The 19,674-nt window shown below is 31.8% G+C and overlaps 1 protein-coding gene across 1 annotated transcript in view; it reads left to right on the top strand.

Moving 5' to 3' along the window:
• Nucleotides 1-19,674, top strand: part of LOC130894451 (uncharacterized) — a 692,198-nt gene that overhangs the window by 43,337 nt on the left and 629,187 nt on the right. The gene's annotated exons all lie outside the window — the stretch shown is intronic.

Raw genomic sequence — 19,674 nt, 5'->3', positions numbered from 1 at the left:
AAGTGACAATCGACATTGACAAGATCTGTCAATAGTAGACGAACATTAACCTCAAATGACATAAATTGACGTGAATCGATAACAATCGATGTTATTAGATATCGAAAGACATAAATTAATATCAAGTGACAATCGACATTCACAAGATCTGTCAATAGTAGACGAACATTAACCTCAAATGACATAAATTGACGTGAATCGATAACACTCGATGTTATTAGATATCGAAAGACATAAATTAATATCAAGTGACAATCGACATTCACAAGATCTGTCAATAGTAGACGAACATTAACCTCAAATGACATAAATTGACGTGAATCGATAACAATCGATGTTATTAGATATCGAAAGACATAAATTAATATCAAGTGACAATCGACATTCACAAGATCTGTCAATAGTAGACGAAAATTAACCTCAAATGACATAAATTGACGTCAATCGATAACACTCGATGTTATTAGATATCGAAAGACATAAATTAATATCAAGTGACAATCGACATTCACAAGATCTGTCAATAGTAGACGAAAATTAACCTCAAATGACATAAATTGACGTCAATCGATAACACTCGATGTTATTAGATATAGAAAGACATAAATTAATATCAAGTGACAATCGACATTGACAAGATCTGTCAATAGTAGTCGAAAATTAACCTCAAATGACATAAATTGACGTGAATCGATAACAATCGATGTTATTAGATATCGAAAGACATAAATTAATATCAAGTGACAATCGACATTGACAAGATCTGTCAATAGTAGACGAACATTAACCTCAAATGACATAAATTGACGTGAATCGATAACAATCGATGTTATTAGATATCGAAAGACATAAATTAATATCAAGTGACAATCGACATTCACAAGATCTGTCAATAGTAGACGAACATTAACCTCAAATGACATAAATTGACGTGAATCGATAACACTCGATGTTATTAGATATCGAAAGACATAAATTAATATCAAGTGACAATCGACATTCACAAGATCTGTCAATAGTAGACGAACATTAACCTCAAATGACATAAATTGACGTGAATCGATAACAATCGATGTTATTAGATATCGAAAGACATAAATTAATATCAAGTGACAATCGACATTCACAAGATCTGACAATAGTAGACGAACATTAACCTCAAATGACATAAATTGACGTGAATCGATAACACTCGATGTTATTAGATATCGAAAGACATAAATTAATATCAAGTGACAATCGACATTCACAAGATCTGTCAATAGTAGACGAACATTAACCTCAAATGACATAAATTGACGTGAATCGATAACAATCGATGTTATTAGATATCGAAAGACATAAATTAATATCAAGTGACAATCGACATTCACAAGATCTGTCAATAGTAGACGAAAATTAACCTCAAATGACATAAATTGACGTCAATCGATAACACTCGATTTTATTAGATATCGAAAGACATAAATTAATATCAAGTGACAATCGTCATTCACAAGATCTGTCAATAGTAGACGAACATTAACCTCAAATGACATAAATTGACGTGAATCGATAACAATCGATGTTATTAGATATCGAAAGACATAAATTAATATCAAGTGACAATCGACATTCACAAGATCTGTCAATAGTAGACGAACATTAACCTCAAATGACATAAATTGACGTGAATCGATAACAATCGATGTTATTAGATATCGAAAGACATAAATTAATATCAAGTGACAATCGACATTCACAAGATCTGTCAATAGTAGACGAAAATTAACCTCAAATGACATAAATTGACGTCAATCGATAACACTCGATTTTATTAGATATCGAAAGACATAAATTAATATCAAGTGACAATCGTCATTCACAAGATCTGTCAATAGTAGACGAACATTAACCTCAAATGACATAAATTGACGTGAATCGATAACAATCGATGTTATTAGATATCGAAAGACATAAATTAATATCAAGTGACAATCGACATTCACAAGATCTGTCAATAGTAGACGAACATTAACCTCAAATGACATAAATTGACGTGAATCGATAACACTCGATGTTATTAGATATCGAAAGACATAAATTAATATCAAGTGACAATCGACATTCACAAGATCTGTCAATAGTAGACGAACATTAACCTCAAATGACATAAATTGACGTGAATCGATAACAATCGATGTTATTAGATATCGAAAGACATAAATTAATATCAAGTGACAATCGACATTCACAAGATCTGTCAATAGTAGACGAAAATTAACCTCAAATGACATAAATTGACGTCAATCGATAACACTCGATGTTATTAGATATCGAAAGACATAAATTAATATCAAGTGACAATCGTCATTCACAAGATCTGTCAATAGTAGACGAACATTAACCTCAAATGACATAAATTGACGTGAATCGATAACAATCGATGTTATTAGATATCGAAAGACATAAATTAATATCAAGTGACAATCGACATTCACAAGATCTGACAATAGTAGACGAACATTAACCTCAAATGACATAAATTGACGTGAATCGATAACACTCGATGTTATTAGATATCGAAAGACATAAATTAATATCAAGTGACAATCGACATTCACAAGATCTGTCAATAGTAGACGAACATTAACCTCAAATGACATAAATTGACGTGAATCGATAACAATCGATGTTATTAGATATCGAAAGACATAAATTAATATCAAGTGACAATCGACATTCACAAGATCTGTCAATAGTAGACGAAAATTAACCTCAAATGACATAAATTGACGTCAATCGATAACACTCGATGTTATTAGATATCGAAAGACATAAATTAATATCAAGTGACAATCGTCATTCACAAGATCTGTCAATAGTAGACGAACATTAACCTCAAATGACATAAATTGACGTGAATCGATAACAATCGATGTTATTAGATATCGAAAGACATAAATTAATATCAAGTGACAATCGACATTCACAAGATCTGTCAATAGTAGACGAACATTAACCTCAAATGACATAAATTGACGTGAATCGATAACACTCGATGTTATTAGATATCGAAAGACATAAATTAATATCAAGTGACAATCGACATTCACAAGATCTGTCAATATTAGACGAACATTAACCTCAAATGACATAAATTGACGTGAATCGATAACAATCGATGTTATTAGATATCGAAAGACATAAATTAATATCAAGTGACAATCGACATTCACAAGATCTGTCAATATTAGACGAACATTAACCTCAAATGACATAAATTGACGTGAATCGATAACAATCGATGTTATTAGATATCGAAAGACATAAATTAATATCAAGTGACAATCGACATTCACAAGATCTGTCAATAGTAGACGAAAATTAACCTCAAATGACATAAATTGACGTCAATCGATAACACTCGATGTTATTAGATATCGAAAGACATAAATTAATATCAAGTGACAATCGACATTCACAAGATCTGTCAATAGTAGACGAACATTAACCTCAAATGACATAAATTGACGTCAATCGATAACTATCGATGTTATTAGATATCGAAAGACATCAATCAAAATCAAGTGTCAACTTATATCAATTGATTGCTAATCGACAAGATCTGTTAAAAGCAGATGGCAACTGGCCTCAAGTAAAATAAATTAAGGTGAATCGATGTTATTAAATATCAAAGGACATCAATTAATATCAAGTGACAATCGACAACGACAAGATCTGTCAAAAATAGACGACAATTAACCTCAAATGACATAAATTGACGATAGTAGATGAAACTAACGAAAAAAGGAATAATAACAGAACTTAGCATTGAATCTTCTTGTAGCTTTTTTTTTTTATAAAATAAGGAATAAATATATACACAGAGTCAGATTAAAAATATTTTATTGCTTCTGGGACTAATGTGAACATATAATGATATAATATATAGATGATCTAAATAAATAACATGCATACGCTATGCTATCTAATTTTCCTAATATGAAAACTACAAGTAAAATTTATTTCCAAAAACGTTATTGCTTCATTTCAGCGCCAAAAATATACAGCAGCGTGGTCCAAAACTAATTTTACATATAAAAATTTTAAACATACTTTTTTTGATTTATTATTTAGACCAGTCAAACTAGATTTTTACCTTTCAATGAATTCCATATATCGGATATGATTTTTTTTTAATTTAAACTCTTTCCTTATAATTTTTATTTTATTTCATTGAAATATCGTCAAAATTCTAGTCGTAGAAAGTGTATGTGCAGTTTTGCTCACCCAATCAAAAATAAATGACAGGATAAACGTAAATCGAATCGAAAATGAGGGGTACGGATATAATTAGAGTGAATAAAGGAGAATAGAATTTCTCAAAATGATCCTTTAATTCAATTAATTGAAACCAGTAAAAAAATATTAGATTTTAGACGCAATATTCATTCATAAACCCTAGCGGGAATCAATTGCACTGGAGATTTTTTAGATTTGATAAATTTATATTGAGAGTTGCTACATTTTCAATTGTTGAAAGCTAAATGTACATGAAAATAATCATTTGGAAAAAGTGTCATACTTATTTTCTATATTTTTCCAATTAGTTTTATAAGAAATTGACTTTTCTTAACATACTTTTTAAGGATTATGTATTATTTATCTTTAAGAATGTCTGCAACAACAAATCTTACAAGATGTTTCTCAATATTAGTTTATTTGCTTCTTCTTAGTATGTATAATAACAGAATTCTTATTTTATGAAAAGTTTCACCACACAAAAAACAAATCCACCATCCAACGAAAGATTCGAATAAGGTTGAATCCACAACTACTATTATGGATGCTCGTTTTGTAAAATCATTAAGAAGAAGAAGCTCCTTTGATCCCTCTTACAATTCGAAAATGAATAATCTCAAATTCAATATTATGTTCAATTCACAATCTTCTTTTTATGACGGTTTTCCTCTCTAAACCATAAGCACTACGTTCATGAAGCTCTATGTACCACGACCTTAAGACTTACTGCAACTTGTTGGATTTTGAGGTTATAAACATCATGTCACGTGGCTCATTTACTCAACGTATCTCCACAAAAGCTTGCAGCCTAGAATATCAATTTTCTTCCGTTGGAGAAATGCAAGACTGTGGAATCAGCTACAAAGACACGTGTCTGCTTTTTACATTGGTTTATGTTCCTGGAAATTACTAGGTTACGTTTGTATGTGATGAATTGACGTTAAAACGTCGTCTCATGAATTTCGGTAGATTCTTTAATATTCAGGTCACAGAAAATAAGCAAAAATTGCTTAAAATATGTACGTTTTGGAATAAATTCATGACTGTAAACATGTAGCATATCTCAATACAATATATCGAATTCATATACTTTTAACCCACATCGTATATTTATAATTTTGACAGATGTCTAAGAAAAAACAATATAAATATAGGTATTAAGGTTTTCTGTTGTTTTTATTTTAATACAACACACATTGAAAAAAATATAAAATCTATCACAATGTTTTTATTTTTATAAAAAACTTTAATTTCATATTCAACCTTATTGACTTTATCTCTCAAATAGAGTATGCATGTCTTACAAAAATGCTTCGGGTACCCATTTATCATTTAATTAAGGTTATTATCATCATGTATAGATATATCAAAAAAACAATTTTTCAACTCAATATGGATAATTATTAATTATTATTCAAAAACGAATCTAAATAACTCAGAGATAAAAATGATTAGTTCAGTAAAAATAGCTGGGAATGGGCATGAACACCATAGAAATTTCTTCATCTAGACAAGCATCGAAAGGAGTTTACTCATAGTAAAATTATTGATTGTTGTTAAGTATACAACAGTCGCAGTAGCTCAAACAGTCTTAGTTAAGCATCCTCCATATACTCCAGATTTGGTATCCATCTATCTATTATTGTATTGATTTAGATATGTCGACCAAGCAATAGAACGATCGACTGCTTATTACTTTATGTTATAATAAAGAAGATGTTTGTAATTTAAGTAATTTGCTCGTACTGAAACATTGCTGAAAAAACGTACCAAATAAGATGGGTTACGTCTGTTTTCATCCATCATCCATTCCAACATCTAAGCCTTCCAGAGAAAGTTCCACTGAGATCATCTACATCGTATTAAAGGCTCGAACCTAGAGAGCAGCTTGAACCAGAACCAGAAAATCTATTAAATAACCTTTGTTGGGTTATTTTTCGACTGCTTATTACTTTATGTTATAATAAAGAAGATGTTTGTAATTTAAGTAATTTGCTCGTACTGAAACATTGCTGAAAAAACGTACCAAATAAGATGGGTTACGTCTGTTTTCATCCATCATCCATTCCAACATCTAAGCCTTCCAGAGAAAGTTCCACTGAGGTCATCTACATCGTATTAAAGGCTCGAACCTAGAGAGCAGCTTGAACCAGAACCAGAAAATCTATTAAATAACCTTTGTTGGGTTATTTTTCGACTGCTTATTACTTTATGTTATAATAAAGAAGATGTTTGTAATTTAAGTAATTTGCTCGTACTGAAACATTGCTGAAAAAACGTACCAAATAAGATGGGTTACGTCTGTTTTCATCCATCATCCATTCCAACATCTAAGCCTTCCAGAGAAAGTTCCACTGAGGTCATCTACATCGTATTAAAGGCTCGAACCTAGAGAGCAGCTTGAACCAGAACCAGAAAATCTATTAAATAACCTTTGTTGGGTTATTTTTCGACTGCTTATTACTTTATGTTATAATAAAGAAGATGTTTGTAATTTAAGTAATTTGCTCGTACTGAAACATTGCTGAAAAAACGTACCAAATAAGATGGGTTACGTCTGTTTTCATCCATCATCCATTCCAACATCTAAGCCTTCCAGAGAAAGTTCCACCGAGATCATCTACATCGTATTAAAGGCTCGAACCTAGAGAGCAGCTTGAACCAGAACCAGAAAATCTATTAAATAACCTTTGTTGGGTTATTTTTCGACTGATTTATTACTTTATGTTATAATAAAGAAGATGTTTGTACTTTAAGTGATTTGCTCGTACTGAAACATTGCTGAAAAAACGTACCAAATAAGGTAAGTTACGTCTATTTTCATCCATCATCCATTCCAACATCTAAGCCTTCCAGAGAAAGTTCCACCGAGATCATCTACATCGTATTAAAGGCTCGAACCTAGAGAGCAGCTTGAACCAGAACCAGAAAATCTATTAAATAACCTTTGTTGGGTTATTTTTCGACTGATTTATTACTTTATGTTATAATAAAGAAGATGTTTGTACTTTAAGTGATTTGCTCGTACTGAAACATTGCTGAAAAAACGTACCAAATAAGGTAAGTTACGTCTATTTTCATCCATCATCCATTCCAACATCTAAGCCTTCCAGAGAAAGTTCCACCGAGATCATCTACATCGTATTAAAGGCTCGAACCTAGAGAGCAGCTTGAACCAGAACCAGAAAATCTATTAAATAACCTTTGTTGGGTTATTTTTCGACTGATTTATTACTTTATGTTATAATAAAGAAGATGTTTGTACTTTAAGTGATTTGCTCGTACTGAAACATTGCTGAAAAAACGTACCAAATAAGGTAAGTTACGTCTATTTTCATCCATCATCCATTCCAACATCTAAGCCTTCCAGAGAAAGTTCCACCGAGATCATCTACATCGTATTAAAGGCTCGAACCTAGAGAGCAGCTTGAACCAGAACCAGAAAATCTATTAAATAACCTTTGTTGGGTTATTTTTCGACTGATTATTACTTTATGTTATAATAAAGAAGATGTTTGTACTTTAAGTGATTTGCTCGTACTGAAACATTGCTGAAAAAACGTACCAAATAAGATGGGTTACGTCTGTTTTCATCCATCATCCATTCCAACATCTAAGCCTTCCAGAGAAAGTTCCACTGAGATCATCTACATCGTATTAAAGGCTCAAATCTAGAGAGCAGCTTGAACCAGAACCAGAAAATCTATTGCCTGGATAAAACCTTCGTTGGGTTATTTTATTGGGAGATTTTTATATGGGTCATATATTAAGAAAATCCTTGTTACAGGATCAGTCAGATCAGCCATTTGACTGATGATTGTGTTCACCAGGATAAGAGAGATTTGATGTAAACCTGTAACTCTCTTTTTCAGCCAGGACAGCACAACCCCTAGCAACCACTACAACTCCAGTTCTGCAGCAGCAACTCCTATATCAGGGCTCCAAAGAATCTTTCTCCTATAGAAATTTTCCATTATTTTACCTAAAAATCAATCAACGAATCTCTCTTTTGATAGTGCGAATCACGTATTGTGCTTGTGGATCATTAAGACGGTTCAAAATTGAAGTTATGTCTGTTACTAGAGCTAAATTGGCACTTCAATAGACAGTACAAGAGAATTGACTGCTCGCAAGACAAGAAATTGAGAAGATTATTGGGTAATTGTTCGCTCCATATTCAATTCCTAGCGCCTTTGTACTCTGTTCCGAGTAGCGCTCTAAGTATGAGTGTAAATCACATTTCCAAAAGAGCGGTTTCTTTAAGGATCTCGAAACGTCGTCCTCAAATTAACGGGAGGAAATTACGTGGTAGAAATCTTAGTATTGGGATGGATTAAGTTTTCGGGTATAGTTAGTGCTCTTCAATTAGCCAGTACCAATTTGAAATTTAATTGAGCAGATTTTGGGATCGAACGTGGGAAAGAGGCGGAAGCTTAAGAGCTAGGTGCCAAGTGGGGGCTCTTCGTCTCGACTTAACTTATCTGCACCTTCCATAGCAAAAACTTGGACCTAGTAAATGAGGGGGCTAGCTTAGCAGTTTAATACTGGACTTCCAAATAAACAGCTAAGTAAGTATCTTCTGGTTTTAACAGCAAGAAAAACGTGTATCTGGGTATCTGGTTTTTGGAGGAAGACCAATGAATATTTTTGAAAGGAAATTAATTAACAACAGAAGCTTCAACAACAAGCGTCATTCCACAACTCTGTGGTGAAGTAAAAATGTTTTTTTTGGAATTCCACTGGTAGATTTTCGATAATTTGATTGCGCATGAATGTATTAAGCAATCCATGGTTTTTTTTACGGAAATTAGACTGTTTAGAGCTGGAAATAGTTATAATATACAATGAATATCGTTTTGATATTTTTGTACTTTCAAGATATGTTTAGAAATATCGTAAACTCATAATTATTATTTGGTCCCATGTGTTTTTTTTTTATTACAAAAACATTATTAGGATTCGTTTTTGAATAAGGTGATTAGTGAAAAGATCGAATGCTTTCCACCACGCTTACAAATGGTTATTCATTTTAATATTCAATGTTTTTCTTTTAAATGGATCCGATTTTATAATACATTGAAAGTTCGTTGTTATAAATACTTACAACTAATAAAACAAAATGTTTTTATTAATATTATTATGGCGATTTTTCGCATAATCAAATATTCTTTTTTCTTATGTCTACCAGACAAGAGAAATGTGTTACAAAAACTCACAATAAATTGAAAAATATGTTGATAAAACAATCTAATAACGATTCTGATGGGATGATAAGTGAAATTGAAATATTTTTTTTATTATTTAATACACAACAGACAAGCTAGTCCGGTTTTTTGGTTAGAAATTCTCGGGGAAAGTTATGACCTTTTTAACTAACCTTAAAAATGGACGATTGAGTTAATTCTAAGGAAAAAATTTTCTATGGATATTCCACGGTTGAAACTGCATCCAAAATAACACTACATCAAAAACGGCGGTTGAAACTATAAATTTTTTGAATATTCATATCTCAGAAACGGTACTTCTTTTAGAAAATGTATTAAATAGTTATTTATGTAACAAATATACAGGGTGTTTCTATATTCGACCGACAACGCTCTAGTACATGCGGCGGGTGTAATTTGGGCACTAACCATCTGTTTAGGTGTCGGTGTTTGTTCTTTTCTTCTTTTATTATAATAATAATAATGATACACTATTGTATTTCGTAAACGCACAACTTTAATTACATATATTATCCTTGCATCTCATATATTGATATTGAATTATTATACATTAAATAGATTTTTATGAATTTTACGTCTGCAACTCTTGTGGTGTGTATCTTGAATGCCCTGGGTTTTACTGTCTCTCTTCTGGGCCCTCGTGGTCGCAGCGTTGCCAGGTTTAGCTTCCATATAAAATTTAGAAGTCGTAACACCATCCTTCTTTACCTGTCTGACCAAGAAGGGTAGATAATCCGACATGTATTTTCGGCGCTAAGAAGTGCAGGTAGGTCGAGTCATAAAATAACCCAATAAAGGGAAAGCTGATAGATTTTTAAGTTGGTTAGGTTAGGTTATGTAAATCTCTTATTTTATATGTAATATGTACTTAAGTACTAAATAAAAATGTAAAGAAATATAAAATTTACTTTATTCTGTAGAGTGTTACAAAAATGTTGTGAGGAAACTTTATTAAGGGCAGATTTTTCATTTAAAAAAGTGCAAAGTAGCCCCCTCTAACGGTAAATTTTTTTAGTTTTTAGACCTTAAGTGATAATAGGTCATTTCTCTTATAGGAAAATCTAAAAATACCAAAATATATCTTATTATAATTGTCGGTGAATTAAATATTAAACGACACATGTGGTTCTTGATTTATGGAAAATTTTTGATTTTGATTCGAAATTTTAAGTACCCTATATCTCAGCAATTAGGCCCCGTATTGATATCTCTCTGTGGTAGAGCGTTGTCGGTCTAATATTGAAACACCCTGTATAAAGTAGCCTCCTATCGACGAATGCGAATATTGCAGGCGAATGCGACAATCACATTGCCTTTACACTCGAATTGCATACATTAATTTTTCTACAGTTGAACATCGTCAATCCGGACTCCTAAAAACTGGACTGATTCGTTCGTTTTGTTATTTTTAGCTTCATTATTTGATACTAGATGGCGACACCATACTAAACGATAGCATGAAGATTATGTTTATAAAGTATTTAATCTTTTTTTTATTATTATTATCTTATAAATATGTTTTTTGTATAATGTTGAAGGCAATTGTATTATATTTTACGCATACCCCTCCCTCTGTTTACATTATTACGTAATCCTATATGATTCCTATTTAACGCGATAGATGGCGCCACCATAAAATGTTCGTTTGATCTAATCTAATCTAACTAATACTTTCCTGGACATTCCAAATTTACGATGTTGTAGTGTGTTTATTAATATTTTGAGCATTTTGATCAAGTTTAGAACAAGTTAACACTTTGTGTTACTAAATTTTTTAACTCTTCTTTTCGGTCTGTATAAATGTCATCGGCAACTAGAGAACAGAATTTTTTATGGGTAATTTTATGGGTACAATATTTGTTATAACTGATTTTATGATAGAACCCACTATTTTGATGTGAATCGTGGATAAGAAAGAAAAAATGACTTTTCACTGGTGATTAACGTCTTCATAGAAATCCATAAAGAATTTTTTTTTGGTAACAAGTCATATCTAGAGTGTTTTCTTTATCCAAAATAGAAAAATCGATATTAGACTTTAGAAATCAACGAAAGCATTTTTTGAGTTTTGTTTGTAATAAACTATCTCATCTATATTCATAAAAATAATGAAATATTTGATTATGACCCTATAAAGCTAATGCGTTATATAAATAAATATCAATAAATTATTTAACTACTAGGACATATTCATATATCTCAGCTGGAGCTTTAGGTTTCCTAATAAATACATTTAATGAGTAAATATTATTTTTTGTCAAAATATTTGGACCTCAACCAGGCGTTTTTCTTTGAAATATTGATAATTTCATTTTTCATAATCAATTTTTGTTTATAGTACTGCACGCGCCAACTAGAATGAAGTAAAACCATGTACTAGAGTTAAGTAATCCAAAACAACCCTTTTAACAGTGGCGCATCATCATCAATTACTTATTTATTATTATGAACTCTAATCTCATTAAGTTATCGTTGCTATAAATTGTCTGTGTTTAGTCTTTCTATCAGTTTTATAGATTCAACTTTTATACCCCATTAAGGTATATAAAAAAGTCTGTAAAACTAATACTCAGATTTTTGTTAAATTATTCAAAGTATTATTGTTATACGTTAAAGTGGAAATCATAGATAAATCGATTTACTGTACGTCAAAAAACGAAAAACTATTTTATCTATGTATAAAAGTCTCGTTCAAATATTTGTAATGACACATTATCAACGTAATTTCTTACTAGTTAGCGTGTGCGATACAAATATTTAATAGTATAAAGAATTGAATAAAATTTCAACACGTTCGCTGCCGATAATAGGCCAAGCAATTAATTTATTTCATAAATAAGTGAAATCATCAATAAAAAAATAAATTCGGTTGAGTATAAAATTGACATCTACCACTAGTTTCGTTGCTGTCTCTAAATTCTTCATTTGAATTTTTGCTCCATCATCAGGTTATAGTTTACGTAGGGATATAAGCGCTTTATAATATATCTTTTTTGTATTGCTTTTTATTGCCGGTGTCAGAAACAAGTCTTCTGTTTTATTAAAATCAATCAATGATGTATTTTAAGTAAACTAAGATGAAAATTAAACTACAAAATATGTTTTAGATGAATGTATAAGATGACGAAACGAAAATTATGCTTTATTTCAATACTACATTCTACAAATCACGTTCTCTAGTTAACAAACATGTTTTTACTAGTTTTAATTTAGTTTTAGTAGAAAATTTCATGACCGAGGTAAAATCAGTGCTTAAAATTATTGTAAAATATTGATACCTTCTAGTTTTGTGAAAATATTTCATAAAAAATGGAATGGAATGGAATTATGGAACAAACCAAGTTTATTTCGAACGATTTACATTCTGCAAAAATCTTTAAATTCGAGCAGAATTGGTAGTCGTTCTGCTGAAGTTGATGATAACCAAATCAAAGCCTTTATTGAAGAGGATCGTCTTGAAAAAAATCATCACTGGTGACAGGGACAGTTTGATAAAGATCATGGATCACCAGCCCAAACCACATCGAAAGCTGAAAAACAATAAAAAAAGCCCAAGCTGTCAAATTGGTGGAGATTTTTTGGCTGCTTCCAAGGAACCAAACGATCAATTGTTTATAGTGTACAATTAATGAAAATGAATGAGGAAATCAAAGAAAAACCGCCAGAATTGTCATACAAATCAGTGTTTCACCATGATAATGCACACATCTTTGGCAACTCGTGGGAAACTATTTGGTTGGGAAGTTATGCTATATCCTTCATACACCCCCGATCTCGTACCATCTGATTACCATTTATTTCGAACTTTGAAGAAATCTTTGATTGGTTAAACTCTCACAAATCTTGATTACCTAGTTCAGTTGTTTGCTGATAAAGACAAGACAGGTAGTCGGTCTACTGAAGTTGATGATGACCAAATCAAAGTCTTGATTGAAAAGAATCGTCTTATAATAGTTCTAGAGGTTGCTAACTGACCCTTTCTTAAAAAAAATCATCACTGGTGACAGTGACCATCACATAGTTTGATAAAGATCATGGATCACCAGCACAAACCACATCGAAAGTTGAAAAGCAAAAAAAAAACTCAAGCTGTCAGTTTGGTGGGTGTTTTTGAGCTGCTTCCAAGGAACCAAACGATCAATTCTGATGTTTGTAGTGTACAATTAATGAAAATGGATAAGGAAATCAAAGAAAAACCGCCAGAATTGTCAATCAAATTAGTGTTTCACCATGATAATGCACACATCTTCGGCAACTCGTGGAAAACTATTTGAACTTTGCAGAAATCTTTGATTGTTCAAACTCTCACAAATCTTGATGACCTAGTTCAATTTTTTGCTGATAAAGACCAAACAATTTATGAGCGCGAAATCATGAAGCTGGAAGAAAGATGCCAAAAGATCATGAAGCAAAATGGAAAATATAAAATTAATTAAAAGTATTATTTGTCGCCAACCAATAATAGACTCGATAGACTCGAGAATAAAAGACTCGACTATACAAGAACGTGGTGTCGCTCGGCGGGACTGAATGTCAATCCCTACCTTCACTAAGAAGACAAAACTCAACACAATTTCTAACCTACTGAGTGGAAAAACATCGTGGAAATATCTAGCATTAACCCTGGATACCAATCTCATCTGGAAAATTATGGAAAGCTCTGATGGTGTACAGAAACTTCGCAGGAACCGGAGTTGACCCAAAATCTTCACGTATGGGATTTCAACACCAGAAGGATCAGCGTTTTGAAGTTACAATCAGGTCCTGCGCTAGAAGTGATTTGATGTCTTCTATTTTCTTATAATTTGTCATATTGTCGAATGTCATATTTTTTCATAATTTGAATGGCAAATCGTAGCATCTAGCATCTGGCAAAACATAATTTTCTGAGTCATCAATTAACAGAAAAAGTTTATTGTAACTGTGTTAATGTTGTCATGTGCTAAAAGAAATTATACGAAAATTCTGAGCATTTTTGGCATACTGAAACATATTTTTGGTAAAATCGTGACCAAATATAAAAAATAAATATAATGGACCTTCTACTAATCACGAGTTTGGTATGTAGAAACAATCTTACGGATTTTCGAATGAGAGAAATTGGTCAATGACAAAACCACGTGAACCAAAGAGATCAAAGAATGAGGAACAAACAAAAAATTCAAATGAAGCGAAGAAACGGGTTTCTGTGGAATGCTACCGCGGATTCAGAATGGAAACTTCGGAGTGAAAGGGTTTCAGTGAGACGTACAAATGTAGAGGGGTCCCATATCGTATGGTAACTGCGGTTGCGCATTTTCCTCCTTGGATGATGACTACTAAAAAACCACATCAGCTCCTTTGCTCATTGCTGCGGTTGGTAGCACGTATGATGAATTGCCATCTGCAATTTACCGCAGACTATTGGCCCAGTTCGGGAAAACCTTTCATGGCAGAAATTGTACTTTAAATTTCGGAAAAATTTGGTATAAAAGCAGTTGAGCTTCAGCACATCAGGTTCGAAATTAAGCTACACGAAATGGTTTTTTTAATTTTTTCGAATTGGTTTTGGGAAAGAAGAGAGGAGAGTTTCTTTGCATGGAATAGTCTTTATTTCCAAAGGGTGGGAGTGTATAATGGAGAAGCGAAGAATGTCAATTGGTTTCTTGGATAAAATTGGGCTCTATATCCAAAATTTCAAGTTGAAACAGAGCAAAACTGATGGAAATTCAATGAAAATCATTTTATTACAATTCAGATTTATCGATACGTATTATTCACTTGTTTGGACGTCTAAAAACAATATTAATCTAGTAGAAATACGAAGCGAGATTTTATTTTTTATTGTTAGATATATAAAATGTTCTACGAATCTAAAAATACCGAAATTTATATATTTTTTATATTGGTCACTCTTAACAAAGACAAAATACGAGGTGTGTTTCCAAAATATCATTTATAAGTCATATCTGTATACAAATTTCAACTTCTAGTTCCGGTTCCTGTTACAGAATATTTTTTATGAGTAGTATTGAAAGTGATAAGTTATATAAGAAATTTGTAAGTTTAAATCAATCGATTGGGGATAAATAATACTCGAAACGTCATCACCGGTCATCAAGAGTTGATGAAAACATTGAAGGAAAATTTTTGGAATATTATTGTTTGATAAAATAATTTTTTCATCACACCTCGTTTAATATTGAACAAACTATCAAGTTTCCAATTACCAAATGATATTTTTTTGTATAAATCGAATAAATAGGGTGTACTGAAAAGCTAGTAATAATTTCTACCATATAATTAATATCTTTCTTCAATCCGCTTTTTAATTCACTTTCTTAGGCAATTTCTCATTTTTTTTCTATAAACTTGACAGTCTCTTGTGACTTAAGTCATTATACGAGAGTTGTTTGGAAGATTATCGTATACAAAAACGCTTTTTTTGAGAAGAGAACTAGCGGATAATATTTGAAAGGGTTGATGTCAGACACGCTTCTTTTAGAAAAAAAATAGAAACTTACTTAGGCAATTTCTCATTTTTTTCTATAAACTTGACAGTCTCTTGTGACTTAAGTCATTATACGAGAGTTGTTTGGAAGATTATCGTATACAAAAACGCTTTTTTTGAGAAGAGAACTAGCGGATAATATTTGAAAGGGTTGATGTCAGACACGCTTCTTTTAGAAAAAAAATAGAAACTTACTTAGGCAATTTCTCATTTTTTTCTATAAACTTGACAGTCTCTTGTGACTTAAGTCATTATACGAGAGTTGTTTGGAAGATTATCGTATACAAAAACGCTTTTTTTGAGAAGAGAACTAGCGGATAATATTTGAAAGGGTTGATGTCAGACACGCTTCTTTTAGAAAAAAAATAGAAACTTACCTAGGCAATTTCTCATTTTTTTTCTATAAACTTGACAGTCTCTTGTGACTTAAGTCATTATACGAGAGTTGTTTGGAAGATTATCGTATACAAAAACGCTTTTTTTGAGAAGAGAACTAGCGGATAATATTTGAAAGGGTTGATGTCAGACACGCTTCTTTTAGAAAAAAAATAGAAACTTACTTAGGCAATTTCTCATTTTTTTTCTATAAACTTGACAGTCTCTTGTGACTTAAGTCATTATACGATAGTTGCTTAGAAGATTATCGTATACAAAAACGCTTTTTTGAGGAGAGAACTAGCGGATAATATTTGAAAGGGTTGATGTCAGACACGCTTCTTTTAGAAAAAAAATAGAAACTTACTTAGGCAATTCCTCATTTTTTTTCTATAAACTTGACAGTCTCTTGTGACTTAAGTCATTATACGAGAGTTGTTTGGAAGATTATCGTATACAAAAACGCTTTTTTTGAGAAGAGAACTAGCGGATAATATTTGAAAGGGTTGATGTCAGACACGCTTCTTTTAGAAAAAAAATAGAAACTTACTTAGGCAATTTCTCATTTTTTTTCTATAAACTTGACAGTCTCTTGTGACTTAAGTCATTATACGATAGTTGTTTGGAAGATTATCGTATACAAAAACGCTTTTTTGAGGAGAGAACTAGCGGATAATATTTGAAAGGGTTGATGTCAGACACGCTTCTTTTAGAAAAAAAATAGAAACTTACTTAGGCAATTCCTCATTTTTTTTCTATAAACTTGACAGTCTCTTGTGACTTAAGTCATTATACGATAGTTGTTTGGAAGATTATCGTATACAAAAACGCTTTTTTGAGGAGAGAACTAGCGGATAATATTTGAAAGGGTTGATGTCAGACACGCTTCTTTTAGAAAAAAAATAGAAACTTACTTAGGCAATTCCTCATTTTTTTTCTATAAACTTGACAGTCTCTTGTGACTTAAGTCATTATACGAGAGTTGTTTGGAAGATTATGGTATACAAATACGCTTTTTTGAGAAGAGAACTAGCGGATAATATTTGAAAGGGTTGATGTCAGACACGCTTCTTTTAGAAAAAAAATAGAAACTTACTTATGCAATTTCTCATTTTTTTTCTATAAACTTGACAGTCTCTTGTGACTTAAGTCATTATACGAGAGTTGTTTGGAAGATTATCGTATACAAAAACGCTTTTTTTGAGGAGAGAACTAGCGGATAATATTTGAAAGGGTTGATGTCAGACACGCTTCTTTTAGAAAAAAAATAGAAACTTACTTAGGCAATTTCTCATTTTTTTTTCTATAAACTTGACAGTCTCTTGTGACTTAAGTCATTATACGATAGTTGCTTAGAAGATTATCGTATACAAAAACGCTTTTTTGAGGAGAGAACTAGCGGATAATATTTTAAAGGGTTGATGACAGACCTGCTTCTTTTAGAAAAAAAAAATAGACACTTACTTAGGCAATTCCTCATTTTTTTCCTATAAACTTGACAGTCTCTTGTGACTTAAGTCATTATACGATAGTTGCTTAGAAGATTATCGTATACAAAAACGCTTTTTTGAGGAGAGAACTAGCGGATAATATTTTAAAGGGTTGATGACAGACCTGCTTCTTTTAGAAAAAAAAATAGACACTTACTTAGGCAATTCCTCATTTTTTTTCTATAAACTTGACAGTCTCTTGTGACTTAAGTCATTATACGATAGTTGCTTAGAAGATTATCGTATACAAAAACGCTTTTTTGAGGAGAGAACTAGCGGATAATATTTGAAAGGGTTGATGTCAGACCTGCTTCTTTTAGAAAAAAAAATAGACACTTACTTAGGCAATTCCTCATTTTTTTCCTATAAACTTGACAGTCTCTTGTGACTTAAGTCATTATACGAGAGTTGTTTAGAAGATTATCGTATACAAATACGCTTTTTTTGAGAAGAGAACTAGCGGATAATATTTGAAAGGGTTGATGTCAGACCCACTTCTTTGAGAAAAAAAAATAGACACTTACTTAGGCAATTTCTCATTTTTTTTTCTATAAACTTGACAGTCTCTTGTGACTTAAGTCATTATACGAGAGTTGTTTCAAAAGTTTCCAAACTCAATCTAAGATATTATAATAGAAATTGAAGTGGCTAATCTGGAATAAAGACGCACATTTGGTATGCACTTACTCAGAATCAAAAGCGCATGCGAACGAATATTGACGCCGTTCATGCAAAATAATTCAAAAAAGCACAATTGCTTGATGATGTAGGGGGAGAATCAACAAAAAAAAATACCAAAAACAATAAATCAGACAATAATGTTACACTTGGGGTACGCACTCTATTATACTTGAGAGGATTGATTAACCACTGAACATATTCACTAGATCTGGTGCTAACGACTCCATAGTAGTTCCTAACCTCAAAGTTTCAATTGTAAAACAAAATTTATCATCAGAACAGAAGATTATCGTATACACAAACGCATTTTTGAAGAGAAAACTTATATTTAAAAAGGAAAATCGACACATAAAAATTTATGAATATTTAAAAATAGAACTTGAAGAACCTTGCATACCAACTTAAAACGTTCTAGAATAAAAGTTTAACTATTTGTAAATGTTTAAAACTAAGATAGAAGGCACAAAACTTACTAAAACTTTAAATGAAGTTGGCATTATCGTGCTTTCACTGGAATTACTTCCTAATCCGACATAGTTGACGACACCAAATTAATTTTCGTTCTCACCACCATTCGCGCACCCCCAGAGGTCAGTTGGTGCGTAGAGTTAGCAGATTTGTTAACCTTCATGCAGCAAATATAAATGAAGGGCGGTAACAAAGCCCTGCCTCTTGAACCAGCACGAACTTGGTTACTGTATAGACTTAGGTCGGAAACTTTTCATACAAACCTCGTATCTCGATTTTTAGCAGCCTTGGGTATTCCCGAATAACGATGGTGCATAAATTATTGTGTTTGTCGAACTATAAATGGATCTACATGATGAAATTGAAAACTATATTTTCCTCTTCAGCTTCTTTTACGAATTTTCTTTGATTCTAATTTCGTATCCGATGAAAATGAGTCTTGTTCTCCAATTTTCCTATTCTATCATCAATTTTAGTGGCTATAGCCACTTCGCAAGGCACATTTCACAGTCTTCTTTACCAAACCTTATTGCTTTTAATTTTGTTATACATATAAATTACTTCCACTACTGTTTTAGTCCAATATATGGAATAAATGTAGGTAAAGTTGCAAAAAAATGGTGTGTGATTGAGCATTTTTAACGCAATTGAGTTTTAGTAA

This window comes from Diorhabda carinulata, chromosome 5, assembly GCF_026250575.1.
Source record: "Diorhabda carinulata isolate Delta chromosome 5, icDioCari1.1, whole genome shotgun sequence".
In the NCBI taxonomy this organism is placed as follows: Eukaryota; Metazoa; Arthropoda; class Insecta; order Coleoptera; family Chrysomelidae; genus Diorhabda; species Diorhabda carinulata.
Note: the sequence above shows the minus strand (reverse complement) of the source record. Positions and strands in the feature narration are given on the sequence as shown.